At 39.7% G+C, this 13,647-nt stretch overlaps 1 pseudogene; it reads left to right on the forward strand.

The window, feature by feature from the left end:
• The first annotated feature begins 234 nt into the window (after positions 1 to 234).
• Positions 235 to 12,053, forward strand: LOC127412636 (uncharacterized; annotated as a pseudogene).
• Positions 12,054 to 13,647: the final 1,594 nt, after the last annotated feature.

Below are 13,647 nucleotides of genomic sequence, written 5' to 3' on the forward strand. Positions count from 1 at the left end.
TAAGCTGATGTCGGAGCGCACAGTTATCACTAGGGCTGTCTCTATCAACAGGGACTCATCTCTCTCAAAGCCTGCTTAATTCTCAGATGGGTGTGTGTGCAAATGTGTGTATGGTGGGGAGTGGGTTAGCGTATTTCAGCTGCATAACTGCATTAACGGGAAAGGCCGTGAAGGAATAACAATTGCACGCTGCCGTCTTATCACTAGCGGTGAGCTGTTGGCGGCTTTGTGGTGATGCTAAACCTGTTGGTCCCGCTCCTACAGTATGTGGGCCTTCATGTTCTTCACACTGAGGTATATGTGTTCCGTGCAGGTAGGCTATATTACAGCATCACAGTCCGCTATAAACGAGGGAGGGGAGGAAAGAGAAGATGAGAGTATAGGAAGCTGCTAAACCATTTATTATTTTTTTGTGATCACATAAATTAAATTAGTGCAATAGTATAACGTAAATTTCCTGTATCCTAAATGAAAGCGTGTACTGAAATCAATATAAAAGTGGTTTAAATTATAATTTGCGAAAAGTGAATTAACATATGAAAATCCAATTTTAACATGTCCAAATTTTATTTTTACTCACAGCACTATATTTCCACCACAGATTGTATTTCAACATTTTAAATGGAAACCTTCTTTGTGAACACATGGTGCATGATGGTTCAACAGCATTTCCAAAAGTGCAGTTTGTGCTTTAAAGCTGAAGTAATTTCTTAGTGTTAAAATATTTCATCCGCTTCACCTTATTCAGCCCTGCCCCTTTTCAGTGCTCAACTCTTCCGGATTTTATCATCTAGCTTCCTGTTTGTTTTGAAGCTACTGAGAAGGGTCGATCAAAATCCAAACTGTGGGAGCACAGAAAGTAATGAGTCTACACTACCCATGAAAATGCTAGTGAGGTGTTTTGCTGTCACTGTAAAACTGTTGTTTTTCCAACATCCATGAAGGTAAATTGGACCTAGGAGATCACATTCTGACAGCTCTGACGCACTGCACTTTTTAATGATACAAGCATGTAATTGTTATATGTGTAATTCTGCTTAATGCTTTAGGTTTCAATGTAAAAAAATAAATAAATACAATTGTGTTAAAATGTGTAGTTGACATGGCATTTCAAACAGTGACTTCTCATATTATTTCTCATCCAAGTTCATGACATGAAAGGAAATTACATTTGTACTTTTTAAAATTAATTTGTCACCCCACATTTTTAAAAGGCTTAAATGTGATTAAAATTGTTGTAAACGGAATATAAACATACACTTTCACATGTATATGTGTGTGCATGGTGAATGTGTGTAGGAATAAAGTCCCTTATGAAAATCGAGAGTTCATGGCAAACTTGTGGCAAATTGTCCATTGTTGCCAAAGATTTGCCGGATGTTCACCACTACCGGCGAAGAGCTGCAAACTTCTGGCAAACATCTGTGGTGAATCAAAAGCTCATTTGCATAAGAAAATAATGAGCTGCAAATTTGCTGCAAGTTTGTGTCTAGTTTAGATTTTTTGAAAGGGGTGGCACCCCTTCCCCCATTCAGGTTTAACACTAAAACAAATCTGCTCATTTTAACAATAATGCGGTTGGTGAATGACATGAGATGATGGTCTGAGGTGTCATACAGAAATGACTTTGTGTTGTCTCTTGGAGTTTCATGAGCACAGAGGCATATAAGTGTCCACATTGTGAAAGTAAGATTTTATGGATTAATGAATGAATAACTCTTGTTTTAAAATCTCCCCCATCTACTTCCAGTTGTTATGACATCCCCTGAACACTTTAAAATACTCATGATAACTTTTGGCAACTCTACAACCTGTAAATCCACTTGGCTAGCTAATTACACTTTGAGATCAACACCATAGATATCTAAATAGCAACCGCTAGACCGGATGTTTTCAAGATGGCTGTGTGCTAGTTTCTCTGGCCCATAAGGTAATACCAGCTTAAAATGCAGACACAACTGCATTTTACCAAACCATTCGTTGTTTCCCCTAAAAGTATAAACACTGTGGCTGTGTTTGTTGGAGCATCCTAAAGGTCTCGGTATACTTCCGGAGAAGTTCTTCATTAAGGGAACGGTATACTGTTCCCGAACATTTAGACACCGGCCACACCGCTGCAGGAGGCATTTAGAGTAGCATTAAATATGAGGATGCTACATTTAAAACCTAAACTAATGTGACATTAAAACATGTTATCAATGACTTTATGCCTCATTCTATGAGATCAGTAAAAGAAGTTGTTTTAACCACTCAGTGATGATTTAAAGTAATATGCAGTAGAAAAATTTTAATTTGTCTTGTTTACATTATGAATTCATGATGCTAATGCGCTAACATGCTAGATGTGGTCATAATATGTGCCGAATACACTTCACTGATACTATTGCAAAGATAAGTGTATAAAAGTGTTAATGTACAGAATAAAGACAAAAGAATGGTGATCAGAATCAGAATCAGAATGAGCTTTATTGCCAAGTATGCTTACACATGCAAGGAATTTGTCATGGTGACAGGAGCTTCCAGTACACAACAATACAAAACAGCAACAAGACTTTTAAAAAATAATTACAAATTATGAGAAGGATAGCCTGAGGAAAAAAACTGTTCCTGTGCCTGACGGTTCTGGTGCTCAGAGCTCTGAAGCGTCGGCCAGAAGGCAACAGTTCAAAAAGGTAGTGGGCTGGGTGAGTGGGGTCCAGAGTGATTTTTCCAGCCTTTTTCCTCACTCTGGAAGTGTATAGTTCTTGAAGGGAGGGCAGGGGGCAACCAATAATCCTCTCAGCAGTCCGAACTGTCCTTTGTAGTCTTCTGATATCCGATTTCATAGCTGAACTAAACCAGACAGATATTGAAGTGCAGAGGACAGACTCAATGACTGCTGAGTAGAACTGTATCAGCAGTGCCTGTGGCAGGTTGAACTTCCTCAACTGGCGGAGGAAGTACAACCTCTGCTGGGCCTTTTTCGCTATGGAGTCAATGTGGGTCTCCCACTTCAGGTCCTGTGAGATGGTAGTGCCCAGGAACCTGAATGACTCCAATGCTGCCACAGTGCTGTTTAGAATGATGAGGGGGGACAGTGTTGGGGTGTTCCTCCTAAAGTCCACATTCATCTCCACCGTTTTGAGCATGTTCAGCTCAAGGTTGTTTTGAGAGTTGGTGTAATTTAGTCCGGAGAATAGCTGGGATGATGCTGTTGAAAGCCGAACTGAAGTCCACAAAAAGGATCCTTGCATATGTCCCTGGTCTGTCCAGATGTTGCAGGATATGATACAATCTCAAGTTGACTGCATCATCCACAGACCTGTTTGCTCGATAAGCAAATTGAAGGGGATCTAGAAAGGGTCCAGTGATGTCTTTCAGGTGGGCCAACACCAGTCTCTCAAATGACTTAATGAACACAGACATCAGGGCAACAGGTCTGTAGTCATTAAGTCCTGTGATTTTGGAATTTCTTTGGGACAGGAATGATGATTGAGCATTTGAAGCAGCATGGGACTTCACACTGCTCCAGTGATCTATCTATCAGTGTGAAGATAGGTTTACTTTGGGCATACATGTATGTGTAAATAGCTTTTGCTGCAGATGGCACGAGTGAATGGGCACTTGAAATTATTTGAGTAGATTTGATTATGTGAATGATTGTACAGATGTAGGCAAATCGCTAATAACGCTACTTGCCGGTATGTTCTTGCTGACTGATTTTGACTGACTGAACAAGATAAACAGAATCAGTTGTCGGCCTCAAGGTAGATTGAGCTTCAGGTCACACCTACTGACGACCTGGACCAATGGCAGTCAGAAGGTGTTAATTAGCCAGTAAGAATTTTTCCTAAAAGTTTGCCCAGGTCTACAGTTACTAACCACCGAAACGAATGCAAAACATCTTTTTGACCAGATTTTGTTCTAAATGACGTCACAACAGTTCGTTTTTCAATTTCGTATGCAGTATATCTGGGCCTGACAAAGTATCATTGGCTCAACCAATGGCATGAATTCATCAAGCACCATCTCCCATCAAACATTTTTTCATCAATTTCATTGTGTTTCCCTTTTCTGTGGCCTACTGATAGCATGTTGACCGAGCAACCTCAGAAACATGGGTTCTGGTCCCATACAAACCAGAAAGCAATTGTCTTCACAATTAATGATGAGCACGATTCAGAGGTTGCATTTCCTTTCTAACATTACATCTTTAGTCCACTGAGAGTTAGGTCTAGCGTTGTGGTTTGGGTTAGGGTGTATGGTTAATAAAATATGCATTCTTCTTGACTACATGATTTAATTTACAACTAAACACAACTCAGTTTACGACTCATTTTTGGTGCCACACTGAGGACATTTTTACCTAGACACATATGAGCTTATATAAATTCCCATTCATTCAACAACACTTGCAGTTTCGGCCACTGGGGAGTAGCGGTTCAAATTTTGGGTAAGCACAGAATGATTTCAGACCTTTGAAACTACTGTCACCGAATTCACAGTGAGATGAGTCTGGTGAGATTGGGGTGGGAATATGTCTTCCCAACCTATGGCAGACAGAGGGATTTTTTAGAAAAAATCTTTGCATTTACTTTCGGTGATGCTAGAGACAGAAATTATACACTTCAGCTTTCACCAATGATCAACGAAACATTGACATGCAGACTTTCAGAATAGAACATTGTAACAAGGTTAACATGGAAAGGAGGAGGTGGAAACCGGCTGAACCATCAAAGTAATATTTTAATTTAAACTTAAACAAAAAGACACAAAAAATAAACGCACACATGGCAGCTGCACATGGCTCTCTCTCTCTTGAACTGCTGCATCCCGCTGCACTTATCACCTCTCCTCGGCTGATTAGCCCAATTGGGCCCGGCCCCACCCTCCTCGTCACACTCCTCCCTCCTTTGCCTCAGGCCTGGGAATCCCCATCATGTACGTCGTGTCTGCCCTTCCGGTCCCACCTGCTGACAGGCTATTCCCCACCTCTCGAGAGCTGGGGAGGGGGACAAGGGGAGGGAAAAACAAAAACAAAAAAAAGAGGAGAGGGAAAGGCGGAGTGACAGTGAGAGAGAGAGAGAGAGAGAGAGAGAGAGAGAGAGAGAGAGAGAGGAGAGAGAGAAAAAAATTGTTTGCCGATTCCCAGACACGCTGTCGCCTGGTCCTCGACCACTCCTCCACCCTCTGGTGCAGATCGGAGTGAGTCCTCCGACCTCTGGCCGATGGAACGCCCCTCTGTGTTCTGGCAGCCAGGAGTGAGCCTCTCCTCCCCTCACGGACGGTGGCCGTTCCTCTGTGTCCAGGCAGCCGGCAGCGACTCCTCCGTCCCCCGGCAGACGGCCATGGCTGCTCCTTTGGGCAGACGGTAGTGGCGAGGACTCCATGAGGACATCCCTCCTCCTTCCCGGGTTTCGGCACCAATGTAACAGGGGTTAAAAAATGGGCAAGGAGGAGGCAGAAACTGGACGAAGCATCAAAGTAATATTTTTTATGAAAACTTAAACAAAATGACACAAAACACAAACGCACACACAGCAGCTGCGTGTGGCTCTCTCTCTCACAAACTGCCACATCCAGCTTGGCCTTATCCCTCTCCTCGGCTGGTTAGCCCTATTGGGGGCTGGCCATGCAGACTCCTCCTCGTCACAAACATGTTATCAGTAATTCACTGCTCAGTAGATCTGATCCATGCCTCTTGAGATAACTTAAATTTGAGGTTTCTATTTTCAGAGAGCTTTGTGCAAATAATTTATCTGATGCACTTCTTACACAAGGACATTCAACTTCTTCAGTCATATGATCATCCTTTATTGCTTGTTTGTTTAGAATTCTGGACAGTCTTCCAAGGCCTCCAGGGAAGCTTATGTCTCTTCTTGAAACCCTCAGTGGCACAAAGAAAGAAAAACTCTTTTTGCATATTCATTTATATATTGATTTCAAGGCTCTGCATTCTTTATAGTTTAAAATGTTCTTTTAATTACAGATAATTAATAAGGTTACTTAACGGTGCTTTTTATGAAATGACACACCAAAAACATCCCTATTATCACTGAAATAGAATGCCATGAAATATCACACCTGTTTCTGTAACAGCCCTAGGCTCTGTAAACAGCTGGGGAATTAATGACATCGTGCAGTGGTAAGAATCTTTGTTTAGCCAATCAGAAAACTTTGAAGCACATTCTGTCTGTCAATAAATCTGTGCACGTTCACAGGGCAGCCTATACTGTGGGCAAAAGGTAGCTGAGAGCATTAGTTTAAAAGTTGTCTGTTTGTTGTGTAGGATCACTATTTTACTACCGTTGCTTTTGACAACTAGCACCTTAGTACCTGCACAAGATCAGTGTAACTGTGTGGGTTTGCTGATATCAGATGACATATTTCTTTTTCTTACCTGTGAAATTTAAATGTTCTCCTGCTCTATCTCTGATTATAATGATCTCCAAGCGTATCTGTGTGTGTATCTGTGGAAAGAGGTCCGTGTCTAATTCAACTCAAGTCTTGTGAAAGTTCTATAATGGTTAACATTGCATACAGCACCATTAAAACTTATATTACACAGGACACACTGTGTCTAAGCTTTCATGGCCTTCATTGAAAATGCCATGTCTAAGGTTCCTGTTCTGACATCACCATGGAGATGACCATCACCATCATTATGATGCCAGCAGTAAAAGGCGAGACTGAATTGTTCTTTCGGCAGTCTCAATCAATCAGTCTGCAGCTAGTAAGCGTTATTTTCTTCACTTATATCTTTAATGGTTCACTCAGACTTTTTGAAATGCTGTGAATCAATATCTTTGTACAGCATGAGGTATGACCTGATGTTAAAATAGCAAGTGCAGTGTATTTTATTTGCAAGATGTATTATTTGTGATGTATTAGTCTGTATATTTAATTAAAGTCAAGCTGCGTTCTTGGAGTGACTCAGGTAAGTTATGAAGCTTGGGTACTTGTACCATTTTGCAAACAGAAGGGAACACAGCATGCTGTGAGAGGATTCACAGTTTGCTTGCAAATGTATGATTTTATTGATTACATCATGCCATTTAGTTAGATCCGCTTTCCTTGGAGCACTGTTTTGCTTCAGGACTCAAAGGAAGTAGAAAAGTAAAGCAAAATGTCATTGGTCAAACAATGAAATGTATTAATATTATGTTTTTTTTATTTTTTTATGATGTGGGCACATCATACAGCCTGTTTATGTTGGCAATGACCTAATTAGAATAGCAAGTCACAGATTAATTTGCGGCAAAATGCTGTTTCATTGGATGACATTTGACGATATGGAAAGTGCTTTCTCCTCGCTTTATAATTTGATAAGTCAATTCATTTTGCTATTTTAAATATGCACAATTATATAGTTAGATGCAAAGTTTTTTTTTTTTTTTTTCCTGCTGGCTGCGAACCTATCAAAGCAGACCTACGACAAATTTTTAGTCGAACTACCACCATATTCCCATGACAGCTCGTAATAAATTGTAAGAGATGGCAAAATCTGAATTTCAAATTGATACAATATTGGCATACATTTTTAGCTAGCCTGCTATCCAACACTTTATTTCATAAAGTAAATGTCAGTGAACAAATTTGGTTACACATTCCATATTTATTTATACAATAGAAATGACTTATGTCTGTCTTCAAATCCTCCATGTTTCTCTTTCCTCTGTGGTTCACAACAGTTATTTTCCCTATAGGTTTAGAGTTTGGGTAAGGGGTTACACTTTAGGCTTAGGTTTAAGTTTGGGTTAAGGGTTTAACTAAGAAAAAATCAAGCTAATTCACACTATTATTATGACTTGTCATGAGATTTGGTTGGAACCCAGGTGGTTAACCAGATGCAGCGTATCAAGCAACAGTACATTTAGCAGATCACTTAGTTTTTACTTCTGTGGCATTGTGAAATCCAATTCATTTTAAATCCTACTCCCCATAATTTTACAATAAATAAAATATCTTCTAATTGGTTTTGATTGTGCCATGTTGCACAGCAGTTTCGCATTCAGTGTAGACAGAAAATTTGCTTAGTACAGTACGGTTCATTATGGCCTCATTGTGTTTTTAGGAATCTAGACTTTGATCTTGTCAAAGGTTCTTTGACAATGCCACTTATACCTCAAAACACTCTTATACTGCTCTTCTGAGCAGCGTAATGCAGGGATAATAGTCAGTGTAGTGAGCAGAATCTCATTGTCATTCCTGCCGAGGGTTTGTCTGATGTCAGAGTGGAGTGAGCTGAGCTCTGATTGGTGGACTCCTCTGAGGATGTGCCTGGGCAGAGAATGGTATCAGCTGTGAGGCGCTGCCAGCAAGCCTAGCGCTCTGCCAGTCTCCAGATGTACACGTAAAAGAGGAAAGTGGATCTGAAGCCTAAACAGAGGGGATTGTTTCCTATTTCATTTACCCAAATGAAGAGGAATCGATTTCTCTGATTCTGCCCACCTGTTCCAGAGAGAGGGAGAGAGCGAGAAATGTGTAAGATGTTGGGAACTCTGCCAAAAGTAGAATTAACAAGAATGAGAAAGAAAATAAGTTGAAATAAGCATGCATCCTTTAATATTTATATACGACTGCTGTGTAACATGGATGAAGGAATAAGAATAGGATACAGAAAAAGACACTGACAGAGACTGTGTGTAATTAAAATAGTTTACAAGCAGGGCTATTTTGTTAAGGAAGCCCTGTGGCACGTCTTTCAAGCCAGCGTGGCGAGAGAGCTTTGAACATGTTTGTTCCCTCATGGGTAAGAACAAAGAAATAAATAAATGCTGCATTTCATCTGTCATGTAATCAAATCTCGAATCTCAAAATAGTTTATTTATTTATTTATTTATTTATTTTTTTTCATGATTTAATTAGGGCAATAATGGCCCAAGGCACTTATAAAAGCAGCTTCAGATGTAATGCTTTTGTACGCTACACTTCTGATGCAAATCTGGTCATCAAACAGCAAACAATACTCAAAGGTAAAAAAAAGAAAAGAAAAGAAAAAAGATTGAAAAGAGAGCCACAATCTAAAAGAAGATAAATATATTTAAGTGAATTTTGAACTCTGGGAAAAATAAATTGAAACTGCAGTTAGTGTTGTGACAGCTACAATGCTGAGTAAGAAAATTATTTGCTCTGCTAATGCACATTAAATTGCTAACACTCTGGATCAGGTAAGGGAATAAAAAAATGTCTATGCATTTGAGAAATAAATGCCTGCTTCCCCAAATATTATTGAGAGTTCATTTAATAACTCACTTAATTCTAATAACTTAAGCAACAGCATGAAATGATAATAGCTATTTGGTAGTTGCATGCATTAGAGTCGAGGGCATGTTCTGTCTAATCAGTGCGTAGCATCATTTATGCCTTCCTGTTACCCATGTCGTCTCTTAAAGCAGTCATGTATGGAGACAATATGATTCCTTATATATCTGCAAAGTATTGAAAAGACAAAGCTGTGTAAACGAAACAACCAAAATTGAGATCCTTTATTTAATCTACAACAGACTTTTGGCATACATTTTTTTCCAACACTAGAGTATGACAACATCACATGGTCCATGACTTATTCACCAGGTCAAGTAGCATGTGCAGTTTACATGCACCATGATACCCGCTAACTTCAAAACAAGCGGATGCGATCAGCAGAAAAATGTCACTGAGATTAAAGGTTTGTCTTATTTAGGATGAAAGTCCTGGTTACAGTGGTTTTGTGAATCATGTAGCTTTTTAGCTAATAACACAGGCCTGTGTCATTTGATGTTACAGTCTGCTATTTTCACCTTAACTAGGTTTTTATAAACTCTTATTTACATTTTGGGAAGTATGTGTTTGTGTCTTGTTTCCAAATGTTATCGATAAACAATAAGGCATTAATGCAGAAGAACAGTGGTATAACTATAGAAGTGCCTTTATGAAATATGAATCACAATTCCTGAAGAACATATACCATAAATGAATACTCTAAATTAGAGTTTGTGCAAGAATTGGGTTTCACATTTGTTAATGTATTTAATAAAACACATTATCTTTAGCATATTATATTTATATTTAGTATTATTTTGTTTGTTATGGCAGACCAGTCTTATATTACTCTCATAAAATACTATTTCATGTTCAGTGATGATTGACTTATTGGTTCTTGCTATCTTTTTCAGATGTTTCCTCTGTCAACTGCCCATCAACTTGGTAAGAGCACTTGACTCACCTGGTCCCAAACTCCTGTGGTCCAAGCTCCAGTACAGGATACATTTTTAAATGTGTAACATAAGATCAGTGATTCTTCTCTGTGGTAGTTGTCAAACTTTTTAGTAATATTTCCATGTCTTCAAATAAAAGTGTAATAAAACTTGACAAAATTAGCAACACTGTCTTCTTTTGGATAAATTAAAGGATTAGTGCACTCAACCCTGAAAGACCTGTCAAGGATAAAGAAGGAAAGACCATCACGGGAATAGAACAACAGATGTACAGATGGGCCGAGTATTTTGAGGAACTCCTTAACAGAACTGCACCACCAAATCCTCCAGAAATCGATCCAGCCAACGTTGATCTCCCAATCAACTGTGACAAACCCACCAGAAAAGAGATCAGAAAAGCCATCATCCTGCTGAAGAATGGAAAGGCAGCTGGACCTGATGACATCCCAGCAGAGGCCCTGAAAGCAGACCTAGATGCATCAGTGGAGATGCTGTACCCCATTTTTGTGAAGATCTGGGAGGAAGAAGTGACACCTAAGGACTGGAAGGAGGGCTACCTTATCAAGCTCCCCAAGAAAGGTGACCTCAGCAACTGCAACAACTACAGAGGCATCACAATCCTGTCAGTGCCAGGCAAGATCTTCAACCGGATCCTCTTAGAGAGAATGAAAGACATCGTAGACCCACAACTCTGAGACGAGCAAGCAGGTTTCCAGCAGAACAGATCTTGCACAGACCAAATTGCAACACTCCGCATTATCATCGAACAGTCCTTGGAGTGGAACTCACCATTGTATATCAACTTCATCGATTATGAGAAGGCTTTTGACAGTGTTGATCAACAGACCCTCTGGAGCCTCCTTAAACACTATGGCATTCCAGCCAAGTTGGTCAGCTTGATCAAGAACTCATACGAGACAATGACATGCAGAGTCATCCATGGAGGGCAGCTCACCAACAGCTTCCAGGTGAAGACCGGAGTCAAACAAGGATGTTTCCTCTTTCTTCTCGCCATTGACTGGATCATGAAGATGTCCACCTGTGAACGCAAGAATGGAATCCAGTGGACTTTGTGGAACCAGCTCGATGACCTAAAATTTGCTGATGATCATGCACTACTCTCCCACAGCCACCAGCAGATGCAGGAGAAAACAAATGTTGTGGCAGCCATATCATCGTAGGTAGGACTCAACATCCACAAAGACAAGACCAAGATCCTGAAGACCAACATCAGCAGTACCGAACCAGTCATCCTGAATGGAAGTCCACTCGAAGAAGTGCAGTGCTTCACCTACTTGAGAAGCATTACAGACCAGCTGGGAGGTACAGACACAGATGTCAAGGCAAGGATCGGCAAAGCAAGAATGGCTTTCATACAGCTCAAATCATTTGGAGCTCAAAAGAGCTGTCTTTGAAAACAAAGATTTCGCTGTTCAACTCTAATGTAAAGTCAGTACTGCTTTATGGGGCCGAAACCTGGAGATTGAGAAAAAACACCATAAAAAGAATCCAGACATTTATCAACAGCTGCCTTAGAAGGATCCTACAGATCCACTGGCCAGACACTATCAGCAATACCAGTCTCTGGGATAGAACCAGCCAACTTCCCGCAGAGAAAGAAATTCAGAAGAGAAGATGGAGATGGATAGGGCACACCCTGCGCAAACCACCAAACAACATCACTAGGCAGGCTTTGTGATGGAACCCCCAAGGAAAGCGGAAGAAAGGCCAAGAAACACCTGGTGACGTGACCTTGAGGCAGACATCACCAAGATGGAATACAACTGGAGTCAACTGGAAAGAATGGCCCAGGACAGAAACCTCTGGCGATCTATTGTTGGCAGCCCATACCCCGAAAGGGGTGAGAGGGCATAAGAAGAAGAAGCACTCAGAAATGTAAATTCTGTCATTGTTTACTCACCCTCATGTACAACGTTCTTCCGTGGAACATGAGAAATTGTGAATAATGGCGTTACTGTTTTTCCCATACAATAAAAGTAAATGGTGACTGAGGCTTCCAGTCCTTAACATTCTGCCTAACATCTTTTGGGTTCAACGGAGGGGTGTCGTATGGGTTTAAAACTATATGAGAGTGAGTAAATGACAGATTTTTTTTGTTGTTTTTGAACTAATCCCTTTAAAATCATAAATCTCTTATTCTGTGTTTTACCAAGGCATTTGAGGTTAGTTAAATTTTTAAACAACACAAAAAATGACTCAAAAACAAGTCTGTTTGCTAAAGTATTATTTATAAATTATTGAAAACATTTAGTATCTTGTAAAATATTATAAATTGTTGTGCACGTTACTACAAAAGACAACAAAATTGGGTACACTTTACACACACTGGTATACAACATGACAGCTGGAGCTCTGGCATTTTGTGTGTGGTTGTGTCAGTTGTCTGGGTCTGATGCCTCTAGTCAGCACAAGAGCATTCTGGTTTATACATAAAGTCCACTACTTTACTGAAAGGAAAATATTACATAAATAAACAAGATTAAGGCCATGAAGCGTTATATTGCCTCACCAGTAGCACAAAAGCCCCACAACTGTTTTCACCATCTTGTAATAAGGAACGGGGAGCACCATTTTTCCAGTACACTCTAAAATCTTTGGTCTTCTTGTACCTCACAGCCATATACTTCCTCAGTAAATAACTGGAATACACATTGTTTACATGGTTAATATACTTAAGTATTCCTCATGAGTAACATTGGATTGGATTGGTCTGCCACAAAAACAAACAAACACACACACACCTTGTTTTTTTTTTTACTAATAACATTTAACAATAAGACATAAAGATTGTTATGTTGTGTTATGTTGCACTTAAAGTAATAGCTTCTTACACTGAATCATACGTTTTTATCAGACAGGTAACAGTAAGAACTGTAACTAAGGCTTTGATGGCACACACACATACTTCACATTGTGTAAATAGGAGTTTTTAAAAACCTAGTTAAGATGAAAATAGAAGATTGTACCATCAAACGACACAGGCCAGTGATATTAGCTAAAAAGCTACATGAAGCACAAAAGCACTGAAACCAAGACTTTCACCCTAAAAATTAGCTTTTTTCAGCTTTTAAAATTATTATATTCTTGGTTAGAAATAAGAGAAAATGAGACACCTTAAATCACAGTGACATTTTTATGCTGATCACGTCCACTTGTTTTGAAGTTAGCGGGCATCATGGTGCATGTAAACTGCGCATGCTACTTGACCTTGTGAATAAGCCGTGCCCCATGTGATGTTGTCATCTTCGAAACTCTGCCCCATGTCAAAACAGTGCCACATAGTGATGAGCAAAGAGAAATGAAGCACAAAGGGAACGAGGTAATGTGAACATTAAAAGGAGCATCGCAAAGTAAAATAATACTTTCTATGAAGTGAAACTAAATAAAATAAAAAAAAAATAAAATGTTGCAATTTTTTTTTTTTTTTGCAAATATACAGGTATAAGGC

This window comes from Myxocyprinus asiaticus, chromosome 22 (assembly GCF_019703515.2).
Source record: "Myxocyprinus asiaticus isolate MX2 ecotype Aquarium Trade chromosome 22, UBuf_Myxa_2, whole genome shotgun sequence".
NCBI classification, from domain to species: Eukaryota; Metazoa; Chordata; class Actinopteri; order Cypriniformes; family Catostomidae; genus Myxocyprinus; species Myxocyprinus asiaticus.